This window comes from Cebidichthys violaceus, unplaced genomic scaffold, assembly GCF_023349555.1.
Source record: "Cebidichthys violaceus isolate CVI_PGR_0920_01 unplaced genomic scaffold, fCebVio1.0.p SCAF_3, whole genome shotgun sequence".
Lineage (NCBI taxonomy): Eukaryota > Metazoa > Chordata > Actinopteri > Perciformes > Stichaeidae > Cebidichthys > Cebidichthys violaceus.
Genome location: NW_027176483.1, coordinates 7,460,738 through 7,467,688, shown reverse-complemented (window position 1 = coordinate 7,467,688; position 6,951 = coordinate 7,460,738).

The window sequence follows — 6,951 nt, the reverse complement described above, 5'->3', positions numbered from 1 at the left end:
TGAAGGTCGAGGATGAGCGCCCACAGACAAAGAGGTGTCAATGGTGTGTCGGTCACACGTTTTCACATGATGGGGCCCCAACAGGAAGCTGGCTGGTTGTTAAACAGGAAGGTCTGACCCCATGAAGGGGTGTTCCTCTCTTTTATTTGTCCTGTGCTTTTCCTTAATGAGAGCAGCTGGTATACAATGTAAACAAACTCCGGCTATTGTCCGGAGACATCAAAACAGTAACATTTGATTCTCCTTGGAGAATTCTGCATGGCATAAGATGAAACTGAGGAGATTAGAGGTTGGAGACGAAGAGTCATGCCAGAGACATTCATAACACCACATAGGCTCATTCTTTAATCATGATGAAGTCCTGCCAATATTAGGAAATCTGAATTCCAAAGGCTGTTCGGCATCAAATGGGATGAGCGCAGCCTCGTCTTTCTCTCTAACATCTGACAGAGTGACTAATGGGAGCTACTGAAGCTTCACTCCCCCCAAAAACCCCAAAACTAAACACCCTCAAATACTGTCTCCCTTTACGTCCTCTGAAGCAGTCTGGACTTTACATGCTACAGTTCGACACACACATCTTTAGGTCCAGACTGATTTACTATCCGTCCTCCAAGTCCTCTCCCTTTCTTGACACTCTCCAGCGGCTCAAGGCAGTGTTCCCATAGTCCTGTGTGCTCTCAGGGTGTGTTCCTGGCACTGAATGTGCAGATAGGATAAATAAATCACACACAGGCCCTCTGGAGAGCAGAGAAACCGACTGGAACGAGCTACAGGGAATAAAGTAGACATCTGGTGGACGAGCTGGAGCCTTTCTTGTGAGGAGAAAATTACTTATAGAAATATATTATGAAAGGACACAGACTACTGGAGCCAGCAACACCAGTTCTTCAAAAGTTCAACCTTTCAAATGTGTTTGCCAAGATTAGCTGTTACTAAATATTTACACCAAGTAACTGCCAGGGGTGAAAATACATTCACTTAAGTACTGTACTTAAGGGGAAGTTGAACCTAACAGTATATAAAATAGCTATATTTAGCACAACCTAGACCAGCTACAGCAGTAAAATACTCCTTACACTTTAATGCATCAGCAGAACAACAATCCCAAAATGTAAAGTTATTGCAGTAGTATAATATTTATTGTATAGCACAACAACATAAGTATTTTTTCTGCATTATGAGTACCAGTTCGTATACATAAGTACCTTTTCCTAATACTATGTACCTACTTCAACTTAAGTAATATGTTTAATACAAAACTTTTACTTTCATATTGTAGTACTACTTTTATTTGAGTAAATTATGGTAATGGCCAGAAGTAGGCTAACTGTTGTTAGCAAACATTTCTCCATGTTTGCATTTATACATAAAACAAAGGATTGGTAGTGAAGATTAATATGTTATGCTAAAACTAGTGATGCTACACTGACTTCATGTTTATACAGTTGATAGCTTTTGATTAGACGACACCAAGCCACGAATGTACGCTAGCAATTAATTTACACATTACTACAGTCTCTATTAGCCGAGACAAACAATAAATAATTTAGCAAGGACTTTACACACTAATGATGTAGCTGGGGCAACCAAATTGTGGTCTTTTCGTTGTGAGATAAAATGAAACTTTTTCTACAGACTGCAGCTGCACTTATAAAGTATGTACTGTTGCATGCAGTGTGGATTCAATGGGGACATGGTGGCACCTTGAACTTTGACCCTCCTCCTAGTGTATATCTGCAGTGCAAAGGATTGTTGGTCAAAATAGCCAGAAAAGCATTCATAGTCCCAATCCCAATGTCCCCCCTACGGCCTTCAGGGCACCTTGTAAAGGGTTGAGTGTGAGAGACTGTGAGGGCTTGAAGTGCTGTAAATACGAAAGGGACAACACTTCGCTGCAACATATCACGTTACCATGACAACGTAAAAAAATATTATGTACAAATGTGGGTATATATTTTATCTATTTACTCCCTAATTTGAACGTCTAACTTCAAATAATCCATTTACTCATTTTTTGTCAAAACAGCTTCAATGACAAAATTAAATGTTTGATAAATAAATCTGTGTAATATTATCTCTGCTTCCATTCCTCTGATTTCATGTGTTTTTATTTTCCATCTTTAATCCTAATGTTTCTGAGTAAATGTAATTTGCCAGGCTGAACACCCATGAACCGTTCTCTTTGTTTACCTGTTTTTTAACGTCTCCAGGCTTCCACTGGTAACCCCGTGTTTAACATCACATTGCTATGAATTGTGGGTTATTCCCTTGGGGCAAAGTCTGCAAAAATGCGGACTTACAAAAAAGGTTCATAAAGGGCTCAAAATGTCTGCGAGAGAGCCCTCAAACACTCAAGGATTTGACAGTGGGACAGCCCTAAACCCTCACAGACTTTGCGGGAGCATGCATCAAAAGTCTGAGAGTCCATGAGTGTGGAGATCCTGGTATTTTTGGCATACTGCATTTGACATACTATGAATTCGGACATACTAAATCTTTTTATGGGATAATAATTAGTATGGTAGAATGGGTATTGGAACGCACAGACGGCTAGCCTTGTTGGAGAGGCAGTCACATTTGTAGTCAGCACACAAACACACCCATGAAATCTGGAACAGTTGAGGTCCCGGTGCATTAGTGAACACAGATCCTATTAAATACTGTAGCTGCTGCGTTCGGTAGAGGTAAGGGGGGAGAAACGCACATGCTCAAACCTCCATCTGCTACAGGCAGCTTTGGCACAGTGTCAGCAAGACTCTCCAAACGATAGCGCTTACTTTCTGTGTGTGTTAGTGTACAAGAGTGCAGAAGACATTGAGAGAGAAGATAGAAACGGAAGGAGATGGATGGAGCAGGGAGGCGAAGGAAGAAAAAAAAAAAAGCGAAGAAGAGGCGAGAACAGCCATCCGCAACAAATGTGCTGTGAGGCTTTCGTATCAAGGTGACAGGTGCATTATCATAGGTTAATGAGAAGCCTAGTGCTGCCTGCAGCTCCAATCAGGGCAGCCCTGCCTCCACTACCACCCCCATCAATCAGATCAGACATAAACTCCCACTCAAGCACCGAGCACACAAAGGTACAGTGGGCCTAAACCAACACAGACAGGCACACACACAAACACCCCGCAGTATTCAACGCAGAGATAGCCCATCATAGCTTATGGGGTACACTGATACAACAATATTATGGTCTCGATTTGGTACAAAAGATTACAGTGTGATTATGAGGTATTTATGGCCACAATGACAGATAATTAGCACCTCAAGCACAGCCCTCAGGTGTGATACGCAAAAGATTTTAACTACAGCTGGTAGAGTCTGTGTTCGCTCTGAGAAATAGACGGTGGAGCAGGATTCAGACCTTTTACTTTAATTGCCCTGAACATCAGACTCTTCTTATGGGTATCAGGCGTGACTTTCTTTAGCCAAACGATTGGTTCTCCAAGGAGAGATGTGTTTGTTTCTGTGCTCTTTGGTCAGCTTTGAAGCTAGCAGGACTCTGATGGGGAGAAAAAAAAAAAAAAAAAAAAAGCCAGGGAGATGCACAACTGTCAATCAAATCTGATCAAACCACATCCATACAGTCCTGATGAAGATGATATCTGAGTTTTAATTAACTTAGTATGTTTTTTTCTAAATTCTAGGGCTGCAACTAATAATGACTTTCATTATCGATAAATCTGATTCATGTTTCAGTAAGATGTCTGAAAATAGTGAAAAATGTCCTTCACAGTTTCCCAGAACTAATAGTGACAAATTCAAATGTCTTGTTTTGTCAGAACAACAGTCCTAAATATATTTTACTACCATAAAAGACAAAGAAAATCCACAGTTATTGACGTTTGACAGGCTGGAAGTAGGGAGTGGTGGGCATGAATCAATTGTCAAGATAAGTTGCTGAATAATTTTCTGTTGACTGACCCCTGAGTTCAGGGGTATTCAATTAAAATTCCAAAAGGTCCAGATTGAGAAAATCTCCTCGTGCAAAGGTCCGGAACATTACAATAATATCTAATTTGCGTATTTATGTATCTAATAATACATAAATAAATGTTCTTCTCATTTCAAGTAAAATAAGGGCTGGATTAAAGAATAACTGACATAACTGAAAACTTTCAGAAAATGTGCATTTTAGAGGAAATGATGCATAGTTACAAAATCATTTCACCTCAGGTTAATAGCGAATCACCTCAAGGTGTCACTCAGAGAGAACCAGGACATTCTGATGTAGCATTTCCAAATTAAAGCCCTTCAAAATCGCATGCATGCATGCAGGCTTTAATTTTGAAATGCTACATCAGAATGTCCTGGTTCTCTCTGAGTGACAACTTGAGGTGGTCTGCTATACACCTGAGACTATGCACTATTTCCTCTTAATAATCGTCACGGTCTCTGAACATATGAGACACACTGGTTTTAAACTGTCCGTGGGAAGAATTAACCCATAAGTTCATTGTTGGTTAAAGACTCTGGTCTCTCTGGTCTCTCTGACTACTTTTCTCTTTTTGGAGAACGTCATGTGAAACAACTTCTCTGACTCACGTAATTATTCACCTGCCATTCGCTCCCTTTCCTCATCTCAGCCCCGTGTGTGTACATCTCACTCGAGTCAGGAAACGTGTCAGAATACCCATATTTGATTGACTGAGCTGCATCACGTGATGTGATATATAACGCATGTAATTGGTCGCTTTGTTTCCTGGACCACTGACCGAGTGCCGTAAAGGCCAGAAAAGCTGCGCCGGTTAAAATATAGGCGCTCCGTCAAAATGTAATAATTCTCAATTATATATCGGTTTTAGGTCCAGGGTCCGGATACAACGGCGTCTGGGTCCGGATCCGGACCGCGGTCCGCCTCTTAGTGACCCCTGGACTAGTTGATTAACCAACCAGTCATTTCAGCTATAGTAACGTCATCTTTGATGCTCATTTAATCACGATTATTTTTTTAGAGGAATATTTACGATTTCAAAACCAGGTTTTAAGGTACTGTAATATATGTAGTAATGCAACACTGTACAAATAGTTAAAACAGCTCATTACAAGTAAAAGTATTCACGTTAACGAATATGTTGCCATCACTGGACGTCTGCAGCAAAGCCATCCAAACACACTTCCTTCGCTACCACACCTCAGCAAGCAACACAACATACACTTAATGCACTTCAACGAAAGCTGTGTGATGAATGAAAAAAAGTTAAATAAGTGATGTACAAGTTCCTTAATATCTTACTCAAGTAGAGTATTTATTATACTTCTACCAATGGATATAGGCTTTCTTTGCAAGCTGCAGCTCGTGTGGTGTTTTGTGGAATTTGTAGGATATTGGCACCCAGTAGTTTTCTGGCTCGGTCCACACTTGGCACCAAGAGTCTCTTCTCATCTCTCCGGGCTAGAGTGGAAACAGTGTGTTTTCACAAACTCATATTGCCGATGTTCACTGGCGTTTGACAGGGCAGTGCAGCTGCAGCAGAGTGATTTCAGAGGTCTTCACTCTCCGCGGGCCAAAGAGGCCACATGGAGAGAAGAGCTTGTGCTTATCACACTGGATTAGCCCAGAAGAGGAAAGAGAGGGAGAGAGAGGGATGAAGAGGAAGAGAGAGAAAGGAAGGTGGGTCTGAGTGTGATCCAGGGTATAATTCTTCTCTGGTGCTAGAGCCTACAAGCCGCTGGGCAGGAAATGAGGCGGAGGACACCCACTGACCTGCAGCCACTTGCCGCCTCTCAGCCTATCACAGAAACAATTTAAACAGCTAATGGAACTCGGCTGATTGTCTTTCCATCTCATACAGGGGCACAGTGACTCACACTGCTCATTTCTGATTAGAGCTCCTCAGGCTTAAAGTAATCTGCACCAGACAAGGGATAGACCTTGAAAGGTATGTTATTATACATATCTATCAGGCGGATTTGTGCTGGAGAGTGCACGCAGTTTGTTTATATGTGATCCCTGGGGGAGATTAAAAACAGGAAAGCCAGTGCGGGTCTGTGCAGGAGGAAGGGGACCAGGCAGACGGGTCAGTCTGCAGGTGGAGGTGGCGTCCATTGTGGGGTGACTGAGGGGCATGTGGGGGTGCTGCCTGAACATGCTCATGAGTCATGACACAATGTGAACAGGATGCTGAGAGGAAGAGCACAGCCAGCAGCCGCAGAGAGACCCCCCACCATCATCTGTGTTGGATGAGCACCAGTGGAGCAGAGAGCTAGCGAAAAAGAAAAAAACAAAACACACTGGTAGGGAGACAAATACTTACAGAGAGGACATCCTGGTAAACATGCATCTCATTTGTATGCATGAGCTCTATGCAGTGGTATAAAATGCATGTATGCACATTGAGAAAAGAAAGTTTTACAAAAGAGTCATGTTTTTCAAATCTGCATGTTCGTTTCACTGCGGCTTACTTTTACTAAACACGCGAACCTGACATCTTTATTATTCATCCTTTTATTTAATTCGGTCTCAGAGGGATCATCATCTGTCCCACTTCCTCTGCCCTGGACTCACTGACTGACAGTTGTGTGGAAAAAAACACAGGAAGCTTTCCTTCCTCATTGCGTTTGGACTGGATGATGTATATGTGTGTGTGTGTGTGTGTGTGTGTGTGTGTGAGAGAGAGAGATGAGCCCAGCAGCACTGCATCCTGCCTTTAGTCCTACTTAGTTTTCCACAGCCTAAGGCAGTGTTGTTTCCTCACTGATTCAGCTGCAGATTATTGTCTTGATTAATACTTTTGTCTGTAAGATGTCAAAAAATACTAAAAGTCAGAGTGAAATTGTTTTGTCCAAACGACAGTCCAAAATACAAACGTATTCAGTTTACTATCATGTATGACAAACAAAGCATAAAATATCACATTTGAGAAACTGGAAAGAGCAAATTTTGGTAGGTTGGTTGAAAATGATCCATTACATTCCTCACCATGTTTTCTCCCTCAATAACTAACTTTT